General features: G+C 34.6%; 1 pseudogene; it reads right to left on the bottom strand.

Annotated features, from left to right (window-relative positions):
• Positions 1-1,069: 1,069 nt before the first annotated feature.
• LOC140853367 (glucose-6-phosphate isomerase, cytosolic 2B-like) overlaps positions 1,070-22,252 on the bottom strand; it is a 28,495-nt pseudogene continuing 7,312 nt past the window's right edge.

Raw genomic sequence — 22,252 nt, 5'->3', positions numbered from 1 at the left:
GATCATTTCATCCCATTTTGGATAGTCGCTTTTAAATTATGTTTCAAATGGAGAAGATTTTTTACTTGAAACTTAATTGGATAGCTACTTTTAAGTTTAAACTCAATTAGATATGTCTCATTAGTTTTTCTTTAAAATATAAAGATATTCATAACTCAGTACAAAATGCAGGAGATTTTTTATATTTAACACAATGATTAATCAACAAATGCATAGGTATCCATCCCAACATAAATTAATGCTCAACCATGTAACAGTTAAGTTCGACAACTTTATTTCAAAATTTGATGTGGGTTCATAATTCAAGAGATATTCTGTAGTTATGTTTCCCTAAAATCATAGGATGGGAACCAAGCTAGAGGGAATCTTTTAGTTAGGCAACACTGATGATTAGGTAATCTCTCTCACCCGAGTTTGAAGCCGGATGGCAAAAGACAAAATTTTCACACCAACTCATGCCCTGTTCATGTGTTATATCATATAAGATACATCAATTCTATATTATAACGAATCTTTTTTTTTTTGGTCAATCTGTGCTTGATCCAAATGATTTCTGATTGATCAATCAAACATAGTGGATTAGATCCACTTGCAGCCTCACTAATAATTCAGCATATACATACATACATACATACATACATACACACACACACACACACACACACACACACATATATATAACATCTATTTCACAAGTGAGCCAGCATTTGATAGTACCCATTTTGTGGGAACCTTAACAATCTTGCTCCCTTATGAAACCCAGTCCCATTTGGGCACCATACATAAGTAGGAATGTGTTGGTGTGCCAAGCATTTTCCTTCCAAGCTTAGCATCCAAGTAGGTTGACTTCAGCCCCAGCATGTGATAGCATATTTTTTAATCTATCAGAAATATATATACAGAAAACTGAAGAAGTAATGCAAAATTCCCACCAGCATCAGATATATTTTAGAGTGGGAAAAAAGCCATCCAATTTGACATTATTGCAGCTTATCATTTTTCACAGGGCACTTGAAACTATATTTGCACAAAAAGCAATGTTAAAATTGACATCACGGATGCTAAAATTTCAAAGATTTTATTCCAAACAGATAAATACTCAGCCAAGGTTTACTTCTTCGCCGATAGGTAAGTTCAAAACAGCATGACATGAGACTGTCTTTGGATCACATTTTTGGTAGCATGGTAGAATTGGATTGTACGCCAGAGTCCGCCTGCAAAGTTTCTCAAAAAGTACATTTATGGGTATGCATCCGTATCATATTACAATTTAGAAAGTTCAAACTAAAGAGACAGAACATAATGGCAACATGCTGAAAATATAGAAATGCATGCTATGTTAGTCTTCCTGAAGTAAAACATGACTGCCTTGTGTTTTCCAAAAAAATTCATCTTTTACTGTGATCTCATCAACTAGTAATAGACATCTCATGGAGATACTAGTAATTGACATCTTATAGGTGACATACTTGAGTATGAAAACAAAGTACCATATATGTAAGACAACTTGCATGAAACATACCTCAAGGTATCTTGTTAACAAAGTGGAGGTACTGAAATTAAAACCCACAACAGGCTCCCCTTTTGTGCAAGAAAGGTTGAGTTGCTTCCTGACTTGAGTGACTAGTGACTGAAATTTCAATTGGCAAAACACATAAGTTGCATTGAAAGTAGAAGAAAAATATGGAGGGGGAATATGAATTCTTTCTGACTCAAAGCAAAGTCCATACAGATGAACCAAACTCAAAGGTAGATTGTGTAACTACAGCAATATGCAAAACAAATTTTCAAGAAGAAAAGACTTTTCAAGATACCTTGCCCAACTCCACATGCCTTTGGTCGAAAGAGTTAATCCCCCATATGAAACCTTCAACCACAATTTTGTGCTCATACATGGCTAGTCGCAAAACAAAATGATGTGACAACAGAGCAATTAGCAAGTATAACAAATCATTGAGACATGCAAATCTAAGTCTATCATCAATGCAGGAATATAAAATTATGAACACCTAGTAACGAACCAAGCCACAAACGATCTCACTAAAAAACCATTTTGTTTTGCTAAGAGCAAATAATTTTTCAAGAATACTAATATCATGGCACAAGAACAAATATCTCATGATACTTTTTGTCACAACAAATTAATCTCCTGAAAGTAAATTACTTACTGTTACCATTCCAGACAAATGACCAATCAATCATCCTTCAGTTACCAATATTCAAAAAGTGTACCTAACCGAGAATACGGTTTGCTAACAACTCCTCGTTACTGTTCACAGAATCTCCCTGGGAATATATATAGTGCCCCCAAGTTTGTGGAGCTCTAAAGAGCATGCAGTTACAATGTTTTCCTGGTCAAATGAAAATAATATCTGTTCATTCAATATGTGCTCTGACACTGGTGCAATATTTCCTAATATGATGTATGCAAAAATATAGTCCTTAACATGGGCAACTAAGTCAAGAAGCAATATAACAAGATTAAATCAAGGGCCAAATAAAATAAAATGTATACCAAGATTCACAATTCCCATGAAGAATAACTTAACTTGGTTCAGATGAAAAAATATGCAAAAAATGGCCACTATTTACTCAATAAGAAGATTAGAGACAACCACCAAACATAGGAACAAGTTCTTCCAAGTTAACCGCTAATGCATCACTAAAGTTGCATGAACCACCATGAATGCAGATGGTAACTGTGAAATAACATGCACGACCTGCAGCCAAAATCAAAAATGGTGGTGTGGTGTTCTAACACATTCAAATCATGATAGCCAAGCATATTTATACAACACAAAATGGCAAAGTTTCCAGCATCGTATAGTCAATCCACATGTACAGGAGGGAAACAATTGGATATGCACAAAGTTTCCAGCATCGTGTAGTCAATTGACATGTACAGGTAGGAAACACTTTGATATGATCCTATGAACGGAGATTATTTACATACATCTCATGCATCATAAGTATCGTACGTTTTCAGGTTGCTCTCTTGGTGCAACAGTAAGGTTGCTCTCTTGTGACCCGGGTTTCACGGGTTTCAAATACAAAAGCAGCCTCTCAACACAGGTCAAGGCTTAATACAACTGACACCCTCTGACTCCACACTGGTAGGAGGTTGTTCAAAAAGGTTGTCCAACTGATCCCTCCAGACTTCATACAACTGAACAACAGTAAGGTTGTTCAAGAACAGCCTTCTTTGTCATGTTTCTCCTATCTTCAAAAGTTGCATACTAGAACAATACGTATAAATGATGAGAAAGGACACTGATGGAATCTAAAAGAGATGCATAGATCTAGGTTGTAGGGACACAAAAAAGGAATGGAAGAAGATTGTCATGATATAACAACAGTGGCTGGATTGAATGCATGATAACAAGTCTCAAATTTAACAAACATCTATATTGTTAGGCTACCAGCCAATGGACTGTTTCTAAGGTCAAGGCTAGTTAGGCATCATTAAAAGAATATAATAACAAACAAGCAACCATGTCATAAAGTATAGCTTCCAGTATAAGTCTAATGCAAGCAAGTTTTTAGTCGTGCATGAATTTTTTTGCTTCCATCCTACCAAAACCAGGGAGAGAGACAAAAATGCCAATCTAATCAACCACATTCTTTTGAGGACAACTAAATTGTTTCAAAAAAGAAATCTATGCAGGGAATGCATAAAAACTTCCTATTAGGGCATGCTTTAAGCAAAATAAGCTTTGCATAAACTTGTTCTTAACCAGGTATGTGGTTATAATTAAAAGCAGTGCTAAAGATTTCACACAACATCAACAAGAAAGGTATCCATCAAGATTGCACATACCTGTCCAATGTTGTAAGCACTTAATGAGGGTAGTAGTAGACTCAGTGATGGAAGGTTGCCAGAAAAAGTCTGATGATCACAGAAGAATTTACTGTAAGAGATAAAATTGAAACATTGAACACAACTACTTGGAGTAAAGAAAATAAGATATCACTTGGTGAGGAATAAGATGGTTAGGGACGTTCTCACTAAGCAACTATTCTCGAGTCTGGAACATCACATGGTCTAGGTCAAGAGATCAACCTAAGCACAACCAGCTTAAAAAAAATGCATAATGAACGGTACTTACCTTCCCATAAGCAAGAGCATCTGGCTGTGTGAAAAAATCCAACATCAGCTCATCATGGTTACTCACTGCTTCCCCTGCCAGATAGGAGAAATGGAATGGTATAAGCTAATATGTTGCACAACAATGGTCCGAAAGAAGAGCACTGGCAAGCAGGTTAGTTACCAGGAATGGTAATTTTTAAAGGGAAAAAACTGATTCTATAGATTACATACCTTTCAAGTAAATAAGTTGCTGACTTTTTACAATGCCGATGAAATCACAAGGAATAACTCTTCCCTGGAAAGTTTTAAAAGAAATACTTGGAAGATCAATTTCAAAGTAAAATATCATAACAATTTTGGACAAACTGCAAGAAAAACTATCATATAATAATGCATTATTTATTCATAAGAATCTGAAGTTATAATACTAAGCTACATCTCCAAACTTAGACTTAAAAAATAGAAGAATAATCAGCATATTCTGGATGGCATGGAGTTAAGAATTATCAGCATATTTTGGATGGCATGGAGTTATGGGTTGACTAGAAGATGTTATATGAGTTTAAGCAAACTAGATGATGATTACTATATGCAAGGTATGAAAAGACTGAGAAACAGGGCCATAACCATGGGATTTAAGCCAGGAATAGGTTGTGTCTGCTTAAAGTTCAATGTACAATTAACAAGAAACAATGAAATTAAGGATACAAATTCAATGTGTTGCAATTTATATCCCATTTTTTTTGTAAAAGCAACAATCTCGGGCAACAATATTTATATGGAAAAAAACTAGATCTAGCCTGGTTCTGATCTCAGTAGATCGAAAATGCTTCCTTGCATATTCTTCCTCAAGTATACATTAGACTATGATAAGAAGAATAGAAACACAAAATGAAGGTGACAAACTACAAAATATACTTCTACATCTCACCTGCACGTCATACCAGTGTCTCCACACCATTTGGTTACGAGGATAACTAACGCATATGATATACAATGACCTACACTTGATATCGCTATCATCCTAGTAATAGTATATCGTTTGGTCACGAATCAGTTTAAGGATTGTATGATAAATCCTTTTTTATCGATCAAAGTAATCCTAAGAATTTCATCACAATATAGGAGTTCATTCGAAGATGTAACTTTATGACGAAAAAGATCAAATAATTTTTATTATCAATTAATTTATATACATTTATAATTAGCACAATCGTCAAATGATTGATTTTAGGACACAATTCCCAACAGACAAGAGAAAGATTTGAAAGATATGGACCAAATGGAAGACATGCATATTTATCCTTCCATGAGGAGACCGGTATTGAAAGTTGAAACCCCTCTGGTGGTGCAACAGAGGTCACTTGACTAAGAGGTTTTCTAACAACTATCCCATGACTTGACTTTAGAAAGATAACATACATCAGGAAGCACCCAAGAATTTCCCTACCGCCTAGAGTTATAGATAAATTTTTCCATAACATCTCTTATCCATTATATCTCTTCACAATGCATTCATGATTGCATCCATAGTTTCTTTTTGTTATGCTTTAAGCTGAGAAACACTGCTTGCACTTTGCTACATTCTTCTTTGCTTGGTGCTCTAGGAGGATGGAAGAAAATTGTCTTGCATTTTATTGTCATGAGATCATTGTTCTATCCATTGGCACTTTTTGACGATGAGAGCACATTAAGTAGGTTGCTTTGCTCTTAGTTAGAGGAAAACTAGGAGAGATAAATGGAATGATTTGACTCGTGGCCTCACAGATGCCCATATGGTGCACTTAGGGCTTTAAAATTTGTTATCAGTATCCACAGCAGAGCTCATGTTAACTACCATTCATGACTCTGCCCCAGCAGTTGGTACCTCTCCTTTGTTCAAAAGGTATGGTAACAACATTCTCCAGATCTTCTCTATTTTTCCCTTGGCCAAATGATTCTATAAATTCCACCAACAAATTAAGCAAGAATCATTTGACCAAACAAATTTTTTTTTTAAAAAAAAAAGCTTATTTATTCATGAATCATACACAATTATTTCAAATAGAAAAAAACAATTATAAGCTAAAACATGACGATTGAATGTGTTATTTCTAATGACATTGTTCCTTGTTTTTCTCTCTGGCATGTCTGTTGTCATGGAAGGAATATGTCCCTACATTAACAAAGAATTCAAACGTAAAACAAAGCTTACATTTAAGCCTCTTTGCATCTGTACTCTTTGCATATGTATCAAATTTCGCTTCAATTCAGATCCTATACCAACATTGCATGATCGTCTCTAGATCCTCTACCTACAGCAAAATTCAGTGCAATTAAGTGCTCCTCTCAGTTCTCTCAGCTTTGAACCCTTGGATTATCCCGACGGCGAACGCCTCGGAAACCCGGGAAACGGAGCCTCGGAACTCCTCCGATCTGACGATCCTGAAGATTTGCCTCAAGGTTGCGGGGATCTCCTCGGAATCGGATCGGATGAACCAGTTCACATCAGTGGAGACAACATTGATGGTATCGGCGTTGGAGGACGCCGCCTCGGCGAGGGAGATCAGGGCTCTGAAGAGCGTGGCAAGCTTCTCGCGGCTCATGGAGACGGACGGGAGATGATAGATCCTGTAGCCAACATAGCCGGAGATTCCGGCGGCAGCGAGGAGGAGGAGCCACCGCCGTCGTCGCCAGCAAAAATCCAGCACCGCCATAGGGATTTAGAGGAATTAACCCGGCTCTCTTATTCGACTATTCCGCTTTCTCCACCCCCCACCGCCCCCCCGCGCGCGCCCCCAGAAAATATTTAAATTAACCCGGCCCTCTTAGTTAAATTAAAATATTTAAATTATTTTAAACATTAAGAAAATATTAATGTTTAAAATGAGAAAATAATGAGAAAATATTATTTTTAAAATAAATTTTTAAATATTAAAAAAAATAAATTTTAAAATAATTTGAAACCACATTGGACTGGATAATTAATAATTAAATATTATTACTTCATCAATAAAAAATATTATTAATGATTAATAAAAATATTATTTAATAATAAATATTATTATTTGATTAATAATTAATTATTATTATTTGATCAATAATTATAATTATCAATTATTAATCAATTGTTAATTAATTATTAATTAATTATTAATAATTAATAATTAATTACATTTCAAGAAGCTGTCAAGCTGCTTGCTTCTCAGCCAAATAGCAAGTATGACAAAAGATTTACATTAATAATTGAAACGATTTAAAACTAAAATCTACTTATGCTCTATAAATAAGCAGTAAGAAGATTAAGAATCATCCTCTTCTCTTTCATGACGATTACATCTGCACTACTATATGCACAGCATCATTCATGCATGCCAAAGTTTGCCGTATCGGTATGGATGTGTATTGACCATACAATATCGTATAAGTACTGAATTAGTGCACGGTACTGAGATAGCGAACCTGGATATACATGGAACTTTTTTCTCTTGTTAATCTATTTGTAGTTTTTACTTATAGGAAAAAACAAGTATTATCTTTCTTTTGAATTTCAGAGTTCAGAACTAGAATACAAACCACTCTCAGGTGCTCCTGCCGCCAATGCATAGGTCACATTGTCGCCAAATGATGAGGTAGGTTTGTTTTTCCCTTTTCTTTTGAGAAAAGAAGAGTTAAGTGCTGTGGTTAACTCATTTGCTTTTATCAGAATTTTGATGAACTCTGCCTTTTGGAAAGAGTTTATGCCGCTGCTATTTGTGTGGGTGGTATTTCTTGCAGTGCAGATAGTTAAGGTGATATATTACTTGTCTAGATTTAAAAAAATATATATTAAAAAAAAATATTGATAATAGTTAACTTTCATGTCCTCAATACCATGTCCTTTCTTACTGTTGTCTTAATGATTGTACACTATATGCCATCAAACTTTTCATATATCAAGATTTTCTTTCCTCTGGAATACATATACAAACATATGCCACAACCTGTTCGATAGAACACTGGGTTCTAAATGCTTTATAGGTATAATCTCCTTAATAGTTTTTTTTTCTTCTTCTTATACTCTCAGATACACGAGGATTATTTTGGTCAAAGACCAGATGGAAAAAACGTTATTTACACTATTATTATGAGAAGGGGTCATTTGAGTATATGCAAATAGATATATGTTGAATGTGGATCCCTATATTGTTACATTCTATGTAGGATAAGGAATAGGTGTAATTGGACCTGCTTTTGGCATATCTATCATTATTTGGGTATCACATTCACTTCTTTAGGCATCTATTGAATGAAGAAATAGGTTTAATTGTACATCTTAAAAAGTATAAAATTATCCCTTGGATAATTCAAATCAAAGTAATTTAACGTCTGACATAGCCCTGTATGACATGACCAATCGATAGAAATACTCCAACATTTATCCTACAGGAGTCATTGGAACCTTAAATCACTGGATAACTAAATGTTCATTTAATGCATTAGATCTCATGTCTATTTTCTAATTAACAATAAATAATTGGAATATTGGATAGTTTAATACTAAAATAAATGATGCTCCCACACTTATAACTGGTCTTTGAAAAAAAAAAACTAGAGGACATTGCTAAACTGGTGTTTGTATCAATTCAACTTCATGTTTTGAAGTGAGTAATCTATAACATTGTGTATTCAATATACAAATCTGGAACTAAATGATGAATATATACAAAAGTTCAGACAGTCACGAAAAAATATAACATAGAAACGGACTAGAAAAATTCCAAAGACACATAAAAAGAATAGTCATTATGGAAATACATAAAAGAGAAACAGATTTATCACTATGTGAGCATGTCAGTTTACCACCATTTGAATCAGTGATAATATTTTCATGCTCACCACTCTCAATCTTACATCAACTGATATATTCTTTGATCTCTCATTTCATCTTTATTTTGATAATCAGACTGTCCGATGGAAGAATAAATATCCCTTGACCGTCATCTATATATTGTTTGCTTCTTTGCCACGTCATTTTTTGATCATTTTGTCTCTAATTACTTCACATAAGCTCAGCTTTACCTTCACACTAAACTAGTACCTTTGCAAAGACTTGATTTCTTTAAATTTCACTTTTTTTTATACACATATCTTATCTCACAACCAAATTTCTGTGATCTAGCTACCAGAAAGGCATGCTGCTTATTTTAATACACTAATGTGACTCAAACTCCTGATAATAGCCTACGCAAGCCACAGAATTATGGTCTTAATCATTTTGAGTTCCTATTGTATCCAACTCTTATCCATCAGCGTACCAGAATAATTCTCATATCGAATTATTAATTTTTTTTTAACGTAGAAATGTTCCAATGACTTATGTTAAATCTCAAAAGCATACCATCTGAACCAGTTTCTAGATTCATAACAAGTACAATTTGAAACCAGTGCCAACATCCTTTGAATTTAGGTCGACAACACAATGGCTTTAATTGTTATTTGTTGTGTTTGGTTGCTAGTTTTCTACTGGTTAAAGGCAAGTTATCAGTTTAACCAGCAAAACAGCCATTACAAAGTGTGGATTAAAGCTCTTTGGTCAAAGTCCCAAAAAGCCATTTACGTTGCTTAACTTTATTTCATGGAGAGGCTGAAATAAATTTGAACGTGCTCTCTCTTCTCACACTTCACTTTTTCAACTTTTCCCTAATCTACCAAGTCCTGAAATTTCAACAAAATGGTGGATAATTTTAAGCACCAGTTAGCTGGCTAGCGGGTGGTTACAAATGGTTGAATTTGAATCTATCCACTTCCTGGTTAGCCATCCAGTGTCTAAGTGATCTTTTTGATCTTCTTGATATGTGGATAGATCAATTATATCACCACTTGATAGCTTATCTAGCCAACTGACAAAATACAAATGCTTTCCAACAAAATTTAAAAAAAAAATAAAATAAAAAAATAAAAAGACAAAATACGAATCCTACGATGTAACTGATAATGCTTCAATCTTTGGCCTAATGTGGATCTGAAAGGAACCCTGTCAAGTTGTCATAGGAAAACAATTATTGAGCTTAGAAAATGGCATAATGGTGGAAGAAACTTGACTGATATTTTGTGTTATGCAAGTGCCAATTGCTCTTTCTGTCACACTTTATAAAGCCATCAACCTCTGCAAAAGAACGAGAACAGTTGCCTCTAGGAGAAAGCAAGATATGAAATGGAAAATGCATCAGCTGCTCCTCTACTATTTCTGTGGACTGTTAGCTTGGATAGTTGGAGGACTGCTTGGACTAGGAGGGGGGTTCATCCTGGGACCATTGTTTCTTGAAATGGGAGTTCCTCCTCAGGTTTTGCTCTCTCTTCCACCAGTTAAAGATGCGGAAATGTTTGAATTTTGCATAACGAGAAAATAGATTTTTAAGTTAAAACAAAACTTTAAAAAAAAAAAAGTTAAAATATAACAAAACAGGTCAATAGAAGATCTATAGAATTGGAATATGAAAGCCATCTGAAGCTTGTAGAATTCTGTGAATGGAAAGCATCCATTAATTTTATGAACAACAAAAAAATTCCATGATAATATATATAATTCATGGCCCTTGGTGGCAAAAGCTGAAAACTATAGATTTTGGACATCACGGTCAGTGGGTTGTAGTGTATATATTTATGGATAGTTACTAAACAATTGGTCAAGATTGCACAAGTTGCTCTCTATGTTTGAAATGGAATGCATACATTTCATGCATACTTTTTAAGTCATTTTGATGCTGACAAAATGAACTACTACTTTGAAAAATTTCAGAGGCTTTTAATAATGGCTCTCTATTTGTTGGTCTAAGCAATTGTATTTTTTCTTTTTTTGGACTCAAAGATTTCTTAGTTCCCACGTATAGTGTTATTAATGTTGTCATATGTGTTGTAGGTTGCAAGTGCAACATCAACATTTGCAATGACATTTCCATCACTGATGTCCGTCATACAATATTATCTTCTTGACTGCTTCACTGTCCCACATGGTAAGCAGCATTGTCATCAATTTTACCCCCTGAGAGCTATAATATTAGCTCCTGCAACTTTTGGAATCTTAACAACTCTTGTCTGTTTTATTGCTGCAGCTGCTTGCTTTGTTTTTCTGGCAACTGTGGCTGCCTGTTAGAAGGTTGATGGTACTCCTAGGCCGAGCATCGCTGATCATCTTCATTCTGGCTTTGACCATCTTTGTGAGTGCAATTAGTTTAGGTAAATATTGTCAATTCTTTTGTCAAGGAAATGTTTCTAATGCATGGCCTCTAATCTCTAATAATCTAATGTCACTGCAGGTGGTGTTGGTATTGCACACATGGTCGAGAAGCTGGAAAGGAAGGAAGATATGGGTTTCAAGAACCTGTGCTACCACTCCAAATCACTTCAGTTTAAAGTCTTTTAAAGTTTTAAAGATGTAATGGTGATATTTATGTCTTTCTTTTTCCCACAGCTAGGTATTTGTCTACTTGAATCTTGAGTCTGTCGGTAAGGTGGTGAAATCTTTGTTCTTGTAACTATGGCAGCTGAAACTACGCATCCTTTCTTCCATATATAAAAGTAGATGCTTCATTTGCGTAGAAATTATAGCATAATATCTAAAAACAAGTGCAGGGTTTAATTTATTCATCACGAATGTCATATAAGGTCTAAGATAAAAAGAGAAGTACAGAACTTTCTATTCCAACTTCACAGGTAAAATGAACCTAACACAATCATTTGCATTTTAGGGAAAACAGAGGCTAAGATTAACTCTGTAGATCTCTACTTCCACCAGTCTCTGATTTCTAAAAGTCCTGCCAAGGTTATATTGAGACTTGGCACTGGAAATCTGCCATAGTCTACATCATGGTTTAGTTCTCTTAGTATCATGACCTAACAACTTATTGTTCTCCAATCTCAATGCTATACGTCCATGCGGTCATGGCATGAATTGATATATAATGGTTGCAAAATAGAAGCATCAGACTGCTCTGTCTTTGTCCAGATAATCTGGTTCTGCCTAGTCATTGGAAGGCATGAAGATATACTCTTCCAGAGTCAACTCATAAGCTTCAAGAAGAAGGCGCAATTGCAGCCGGTAAGAAACCGAGTAGCATCTGAAAGCCAAAGATTGAATCAGAAAATCCGTTTTTCTTCAATTTACCTGAAAGAGGTATGAATGTTAGCTCTTGAGTGTTTATCCTGCATTGATTTTCCTTTCAATTGCAACCTATGTCCTTGCTTATTTATCATTCCAATTCAAACTAACCTCACTAGAAGATCAATTTCCATGAAGTATTACCTTTCTCAATGTATTTTGGCATTAGAAAAACAACAAAACTCTAGAGACTCTTGAGGAACTTAGTAAGTTGTTTACTAAATTTGACCATTTGTTTTTGTCATCTGAGACCTTGACCAAGTTATAATGCCTCACAAGTTCAGAACATTTAATAATGGTTGGATCGTTCATTTGGGAAGCCCAAGCAAATTTGCAAAATATAAGTTGGGATATACATATCCTACTGAAACTGTGTGGGCGTACAGCCCTCCCTTTCCCCTCAGAAGGAATACTCGATACATGGGACAGGGAGGCGAATAAATGATATATAAGTAATAAATCTACGAAGCATTTAAAATTTTAAATCTCTTTTATAGGCATATCTTACCTTCCAAAGAATAAAAAATGGTTTGGATTATTTATCTGGACGGCCCAAATTGTCATTTCAAAGGAAAATAAATTGAATATGCGTTACGAACATTCCCCCAATGCGGATAATGGAATATACCAAATTAAAAGTATTTGGAAAAAGCTAAAATGCATACAATCTAATGTCTATTTGACATGAGGGTTATAGGACACGTTTGGTCTTGGAGAAAGAAATGAATCAAGTCCAAGTATAATATAGAACTTATTTCTACAAGCAACATGCATGCACTATCAATAATTTTTACAGTGGGATTTGTATGATTGATCTTAAAGCTAGAATTTTCTCCCTGACATCATCCAAAGCCCAAGAATATTATTTTGTGCCAAAGATCACGTGTGAGCATCAATACAGAAATACCATAAGAAGGAGATTGGAGCTTGAGGAAATTTCATGGTAAATTAGTCTCTGTAAACTATTTCATTAATATCTCTAGCATGTCTCACTCATATAATGAAATAATAAATACAATCATAAATATAAGTTCTAGATACAATTTTAGCATATGCTATACCTATTTTACTCTGGAAAAAAAATAATAAGAGATAATATATAACTGTGGATTATAAACTTTGCTAGGATTATTTCCTAAAACAAATTGTTGACTTCATATAATATTTCTATTTTCCACTATATTTTTCATTGAAGATTGTTTAGAGTTGCATAGGAATTTGTTTTTTCAAATAAAAAAGAAATGCATACCTCAGCTACCAGTGTGTCCCACACATAACAATCCCCATTGGAGTATCCAGCAAAAATGAGTCTACCTGATATTAAGAAGGCAATGGATGTGACAATGGGGACATCATTATCATTACAGTCATGCTGCTGACCATAAACCTGAAGTTGATGCCCTGTCCCCATGTCAAATAATCGGCACGTGCCATCATCAGAGCCAGTCCCAAATCTTTGTCCATCAGGAAAAAATTTGACAGCATTAACATCCCCCTCATGACCATGATAAGTTCGAACTGCTGGACTAGCTTTTCAAGTATCCCACGGTCTAGCAGTAACATTGCACGAACCGGAGAAACATATTTGAATTTGAAGAGTTGACTGCGACACTGGAGATAAAAAAACACAAGTTGTTTTCAATAATATGATTATCTTAAAGTAATGAATCAAAATCGGGTTTCTTTTGTTCAAAAAGAAACAAATATGGAAAGATCATATGTAAGTCTCTATTTGCAGGAACATCGTGTTTGCAAAAGCATCATAGTTCATGTATTTACGAGTGAATCCATATTACATGCAACTCCAGAGCAATCAAAGGAGCAAGCACTACCTAAATATTTGAATGGAATGTTCGACCAGTTCCTTGAGAGTGCCCAAGAGAGTTTTAACATTTTTGAGAATGAAAGAGTGGTGCATTCTAGTTCGTTCACCATCTTATTTTCATTGGGTTTTAAAAAACAGCTCCATTAATGATCATTGTATACAGCACTAAGTAGCCTATGCACCAATCCTTACCGCCCACCATCTGAAAGCAGATGGTCCAAGAGGTAAGAACTAAAAAAAACCTTAATCTTCCACTTTTTTATAAGATCCAGATCTTCTCCAATCTCAAATTGAACCGGAGAGGGCATATCTTCCATTCATGACCATTTGCGACTAGTGCGAGAGCCATGGTTGGAAAAGATCCACTGCAGGTGCATACACAGCACCTTATCCAATCGCAGCAATCATGCCCATCATAGATGGCTGTGACTGGAAGCTTCGTGCAAGCCTTGACAGGAGAAGATCTTCACCATTTAATATAAGATTATATTAAGAGAAAAAGTAGGAGATGAATGATTGATCTTCTTTCGCGACGCTAACCTTTGGATTGTGCTTTTCACAAATTTCACACTCGAATCTCCTTCCATCTGCCTGCATAGATCTCGAAGTGGCTATTGTGCAATCCAATGATTGATGTTACGAAGAAGAGGAATCATTCTTTCATGCAAAAAATACAATCCAGACCTAAATAATAGCTTATCCACCAGCCACTGCTAGTTACAGATATAATGGATAGTCGGAATTGTACGTCTATAATGGCTGCTATGATAGTTGATCCCTAAAATCATTATCGGAACCTCTGCTCCTCATGTACCACACAAAATGCACCCAAGCCTCACACAGATAAGGCTGCTGCAGACAAGAGCTTGGACAATATCTGAAATGGTCACAGCTTTAAGATTTGAATGAAAAAATTGATTCATTTAATTGTTATCAGACATGTATGTCAAAGTTTAGGTTTGGTCGGATTGGAATTGAGTTTTGTGACTGAATTCTTTTTTGTCTAGTGGCATCTAGCTCAGTGGATAAGATCTAGATTCAACTTGCCGACAAACATTTTTGAATAGAGAACTATGTCAAGATTTGAGGCGCGGGCCTAGCTCAAATTGCAGGCTATAGTCTTCTGATAAGGTGAAGTTTGGGTTTCATCTGCTTGAATTGCCATACTTCTCTGCACAACGGAGATGGACATGGTGCATAAAGATATATATCCTCTAAAAGAGAATGGATGAATGCATGACCAAGGATTGTTGGATGTTGTGATCCATCCAAGACCCTTTAGTATGTCCTTACAATTTAGGTTCAATAACACTAAAAAGGGTAAGTCTTGGTGTAATAATAATACTGCTCCATGATGGCCAGGAGATTAAAAGCTTAAAATATGAAAACAGCCTCTTCACCAGAAAAGATAAAATAAAGCTATGTCAATCTAGCCCTCCCTAGATCCTAAAATGGCAGGAGACTAATGCACTAAGCTATCAATAGATATCCCAGATACTAGCCTATTAGATCCAAGCATAAGCCTTAGCATTATTCTGCTAGTAGCAAGTACACCAAGTAGGCAGCAAGGTATGTTGGAATCTATCTTGGAAATGCCGATGTATTTACATTGTGTTAACATGAATAGAAACCACCACCTTTACAGGCCAAGTTGGATTGGATTTAGGATTTGTTTTATTAATATCAGACTTTAAAGGGGTCAATTAAAGTCAGCAATGACTCCGATGGAAAAAAAAACATAATGATTAGCCAACTTGATTGCATCATGAACATAATGCAAGAAAATAACCATGGTAATAACACAGAGTGATAAACAACTAGATTCTCTAAAAGGTTTGAGGTTAAAAATAAAAATCCTCTTATATTTTGCACTAACTTACAAATACCTCCTTGCATTTTAATTGCTGAAATGTCCCTATGCATTTTGTTTCTTATTGCCCAAATAGCTTCAAAATCCACCCAATTTACATATTGAAACCCATAGGAATCCCTCACGACTATATATGTAATTGCTGCAATATATACATCAAAATAGCAGTCAGATGTCCATGAGTTATTATTAGATGTGATCAAAATTGCTAGATTCTGAATCCTTTTGAGCAATATGGAAAATACAAGATTCACATTGCTGCAATTCAAAATATAGAGAACTATAGATAAGTCTCCAACTCTATTTTCAACTTAAAAGCAGCTCCCAAATAAATTTTATATAAAAGTACCTATCCATTCCAAACATAAATTTAAAGCAACTATCTATTTTGGCTGAAATTATCTTTATACCCTTATATCATTTAAAATACTGCAATATTACATTATTATAGTACAGTATTTCTTTACAGTAAGGCAATATTACATTATATTAGTGTAGTATTCTTTTATAATAATGCAGTGTCGCTTTATTATATTATATTAATATAGTATTCCTTTACAATAAGATAATATTACATTATATTAGTGTAGTATTTTTTATGATAATACAGTGTTGCTTTATTGTATTATATTAATATAGTATTCCTTTATAATAAGATAATATTATATTATCATAGTATAGTATTCCTTTATTGTAGTATTATTTTACAACTGAAAGAATAATACCCTACAAGCCAATCGCATATGGGATGCGATAGAATTTTTATTATAATTTATCTTTCAAACTCATGTAATTGATATTAATATTATTAATAAAATAGATATTTTTCATTCATTATATACTGCATCTTATTAATTTTAAGATTATAATAAACCCCATAGGTCTGAGCAATGATTTTAGGACCGTGATGAGATCACGCCAGTGAGACCTAAATCCTTGATAGTCCTAACCTAAAATATTCCTAATCCTTGGTACATTGAGTCGGGGATCAATGATATCGGTAAGACTGGCATGTCCTGTGTATGCTCAAAAATGAGGGTGATTGATCTCACAACCATTTGTGTAGGGACACTAATACAAGGATATGGATGCTCATTAGAGAATAAGTTCACTGAATTGACCTACGAGAGAATATCGGATGGAGTTTTATTTACATGTCAACAGATAATTCTCTAGTGGGAGTTGTATAAGTGATCTTTTGACCTGAGGTCACCATGGTATCTTGTGTACATGGATCTATGTTTTGATTTACTACCTAACTAGGTTTTTTGATCCTTGTGTGGGATGTTCTGGATATGGTGAAGTGTGCATGAAGGTTGTGAGCGATCAATAAGAGATCAGTCACTCCTAATAAGGGGAGCAAATATCCTATGTGATCCCATAGATCGATATTTGGAAGCCTTTGACCAAAGCAGGATGATAATTAGAAAAAAATTTCTAATATATCATCAACTGAATCATCGCCTTCAGATCGAGATACATAAAGATAAATGATTGTGTTTGATATATTTTCATGCCCACAGCTCATCTGAGATATTGTTTGACTGAAGGATTGAATTACATAGAAACTTACCATCGAAGGGTATTTTGATAATTTTTCATCAAAATTTTAAATCTTTCAGGTAGTCATGACACATTGCTAGACGTTAATCTTAACTTGTGGGATTGATAAAATTGAAAGAATTTGATTTTAAAATCAATTTGAAAGAGTCCAAGTTGATTGAGACTCTTCGGGTGACCCAATCTCATCAAATTAGAGTTACGTCGAAAGTTCGGATCCACTGCTGGCTAGATTTGGAATCCAATGGATCACACACTTTGAGATTTAACCTTGGTCTAATTTAATTAGAGTTTAATATAAATTCTATAGGTTAATTTGATATGCTAGCACATTGTATTAACCCAAGTTTCTAAATTGATTTAGATCAAAGTGTTTGAGCTAACCTAGATCAGTTGGCATTGATCTAATGGGATTAGGTCAATTTAAATTAGATTCTTGTCCAACTTGAATCAGTTTCAAGTGGAGAAGGAGTCCTCCATGTCCACCAAAAGCAACGGCAAAAAATAAATGCCGCCCACCTTAAATTGGCGTGTGAAGTGGAGAGTCCTTAATGAAGGCTCTTAACTAATACGCGTTACTTTAAATTCCCGATCAGTTCTCCGATGTTTTAATGCCAAAATTCATTGAATTTTTTATGGCACACAGAAGACAAAGAGTCCTGCTCCAAGTAATGGGATCATTAAAAATTTACTTGATGAATTTATTTGATGCGTGGAAAGTTGGAGTGCCAAAGGTTGGCGCCCCTTCATCCCATGTGATGTCCCTTGGTCCTCTATTTATAGGGGATGCTCTAGATGGCTTCTGGCTGAGATTTTTGGATGAACCAGAGAGAAGGAATGTAAAAATCATAAAAAAAATTCTGAAAAAATTTTGAGAAAATTTTTTTTTTTTGAGTGGCAAAAGTTGCTACAAAGGTGGCAGGATTTTCCGCAAGTATTGCTGGAGTGCCTTAAGATTTGATTTTTTCATGTGTTGGAGCCAAAAATTATATCTTAGGTTGTATGACATTTGAAGAGTGTCTTCTTGGTGTTATTCTGGTGGTGAGAGCGAAAGCAACTGGATTTTGATGCGATCGTGATGCAAGTTCGAAGCTGGCAGTATTCTTAAGAAGACAAGGCTGCAGCAGCGCACCGGTTGGGAAGAACCTTGGTCAATTTTTTTGTGGATCACCGCTAGAGGACTTCTACTTTAGAGTCTCGTGGAGAACACCAACGTGCCACTTTTTTATATTGGTCTAAGTATAAAATTCTATCTCTTTGCATGCTTGATTTTACTTTGATAGATATTGACAAGGTGATTCTAGGGTTTGGATTCTAGTTCGATAATTTTATTTGATAAAATTATTGATTCATATGTTTTTAAAATTTTTAAAAATTACTTTTCGCTATGTGGTCGGAATCCAAAAATGGTATCAGAGCCATCCTTGTCTGATTCGATCAAACAAGTGCCAAGCTACTGCATAGAATAGTTCTTGTGCATATCTTGCCAAAAAATTTGCATTATTTTTAGCATCAATCCATAAACTCAAAAATTATTTTTGACTTTATATATGCCATGATGTTAAATTTCAGTTATTAAATTATAAATTTATGATATTTTGAAATTTATATTATCATGGTTGTATGATGCTTAAATTGATGCATTGTTAAGGGTGTAATGCATGCCTAATATAATTAGGGTTTGCTATATTTTTCGATATGCTTGTCATATATTTGATCTCAGTTGCACCCTTATATGCTTTTGGCATGATTATTTGATTGCTATTTTGAATAGTTGAAGCATGTCAAATTGAATAATTTATAGTATACATTTTATGCGCTTATAGTTAGAATGTGCTGAGACCAGTTTAAAATTCTTCATAAAAATTATATTATGTTGTAATGTCGGGATTCACTTTTAAATCAAAAATCGAATTCTTAAGATCAATTGATGTCGAAAAAAGTATAAAAGGTGATTTTCTAATTAGGTCCGTATGCTGGTCTGGCCAACTCTGTTGGTGTCTAGAAAAGCTACGAGGAGCCTCCCACCTACTTACCTGGCCAACTTGGTCTTGTTGATTTTTAGACTTAAATTGATTAGTGATACAGACATTACAAGAGCCTTCCTTCAAACTTGGTCGATAGAGTGTCAAAATCTTAGTGAGCTTATTGTGCTATCCACAAAGTTTACTATAAAAATTAACATGATGTTGATCAAGTGCATATTGATGCTTATGACATATTGAATGGTGTTGCTTTGTTGTGCTATCCACAAGGGCAGCATTGTTTAAATATAACCATATGGGATTGAAAGGTCAACTTAACTAGAACACTATAGTTTATTGTGCTATCCATAAGACTATATATGATCTTGAGGCTAAAATAAAAGATGTTGAGAATTGTAAAGGTACAATTGGTAAAGAATTATCTATTCTTAAACTTATGAATGCTTATTGTGCTATCTACAAAGTGTTTGTGAGGAATAGGAATCTCAATTCTATTGAGAGATATTAGTATGTTTTTCGATTTTCATATTTGAGGGGCATGAAGTTTGATAAAATAGTGGGAGACAATTAGATAAAAGTTCTAGTCTAGTTGTGAATGTCTTCATAAGTTATCCGCTTATATTGTGTTCTTGTCATTGTAGATTAACTACACTCATGGCATCCTCACTATCACTTAGAGGTATCCTAGACGCAAACAAGTTGACTGGACCTAACTATATCGATTGGTTAAAGAACTTGAGAATTGTTCTCATTCAGGAGAAAATCTACTACATTTTGGATACACCTGCTCCAGATTCTCTTGAAAAAGATGCTTCTGAGGAGGAAAAGGCCACATACAAGATGTGGAAAGATGATAGTGTGACTGTCAAATGTATCATGCTTGCTTCCATAAGCAACGAGCTCCAGAGGTAGCATGAGAATATGGATGTTCCCTCTATTCTTCTTAATCTGAAGGAGTTATATGGGGAGCAAAGTCGAACTGCTCGATATGAGATATCGAAGCAATTATTCCATACTAGTATGACTGAAGGCTTTTCCATGCAAATGCATGTCTTAAAAATGATTGATTTGATCACTCGTTTGGGACAGCTGGGTTTTGCCATAAATGGTGAACTGAGCTAGGATTTGATCCTACAATCTCTCTCTGACTCTTTTTCTCAGTTTGTTATTAATTATCATATGAATAAACTGAACACTAGCCTACCTAAATTGCTGAATATGTTGAAAACAGTAGAGAGCCATTTCAAGAATGAAAAGGCTAAAGTTCTTCATGTTGATAAGATCAGTAAGAAGAAGGCAAAGAAGGATTCTAAAAAAAAAGCTGAACTCTAAGGTTAGCATCTCCAAGAAGAAGGTGAAGAAGGTCTTCGCTAAAGATACTTATTATCACTATAGCAAGGAAGACCACTGGAAGAGAAATTATAAGGAGTACCTTGCAACCGTGAAACAGGCAAATCTTGCTAAAGATTTGTATATGATACAAACTAATTTATTATTAAGTACTTCATTTTCAGATTCTTAGATATTGGACCGCCTATGGTTCATGCCATTGCAAATCGTTGTAAGGTCTACAGAAAATAAAGAATCTGAATAAAGGTGACTTTAAGCAGTTCAAGACTAGTGGAGAGTCCATTCAGACCGAAGCCATAAGAACCAAGATTTTGAAGTTGCCTTCGGACAGAGTCTTGGAACTGAAGATCCGTTATTATATTCTAAATATTATTAGAAACATTATTTCTGTACCGTTGTTATTGAAACAAGATTTTGAAATAATTGTAAAGAACAATAGTTGTTCTATATACTTTTTTAACGAATATTATGGAAGTGCTTTTGTTGATAATGGTCTTATGTTTCTTTCACTTAATGATAATGTGCTTATTGTTAAAAATATGAAGAAAAAAAAGAAAGAGAGGATGTGAATGTCACATACCTCTGGCACTGTCGATTTGGCCATATAAATGAGTCAAGAATTAACAAGTTATACAAAGATGATTTCTTTTGTCCTTATGATTATAAATCATATAGAACTTGTGAATCTTGCCTCATGGATAAAATAACCAAGCCTCTATTTACTGGACATGGAGATCGAGCGAGTGACATTTTGAACCTTATACATACTGATGTGTGTGGTCCAATGTCGACTCAAACCAGAGGTGGATACTCTTACTTCATCACGTTTACTGATGATAGGTCAAGGTTTGGATATATGTATTTAATGAAATACAAATCTGAATCTTTTGACAAATTTAAAGTGGATCCAAGAATGACGAGAAACAAACTGGTAAAAATATTAAAACTCTTCGATCGGATTGAGAAAGAGAATACTTATCCAGTGAGTTCTTCGATTATTTGAAACTAAAAGAAATACACTCTCAATGGACACCTTTTTATACTCCACAATTAAATGAAATTGCAGAAAGGAGAAATTGCACCTTATTAGATATGGTGCGGTCCATGATGTGTTTCATGGATCTTCCATCATTTTTTTAGGATATGCCTAGAGACTGCAGCGTATATTTTAAATAAAGTACCTTCGAAATCTGTTTCTAGCACTTCATACGAAATATGAGAAGTGAAAAGACTTAATCTTAAGCATCTTAAAATTTGGAGTTGTTCAGCTTATGTGAAAAATGTTGATGGATATAAGCTGGATGCTAGATCAGAAATGTGCAGATTTGTAGGTTATTCCAAGAAGAGTATAGGATACTACTTCTATAATCCTACTCAACAAAAGGTGTTTGTTGGTAGGCATGCCGTTTTCTTGGAGAAAGAGCTTATCCAAGGAGGCAGTGGGAGGTCTGTTGAA

This window comes from Elaeis guineensis, chromosome 13, assembly GCF_000442705.2.
Source record: "Elaeis guineensis isolate ETL-2024a chromosome 13, EG11, whole genome shotgun sequence".
Taxonomy (NCBI): Eukaryota; Viridiplantae; Streptophyta; class Magnoliopsida; order Arecales; family Arecaceae; genus Elaeis; species Elaeis guineensis.
Note: the sequence above shows the minus strand (reverse complement) of the source record. Positions and strands in the feature narration are given on the sequence as shown.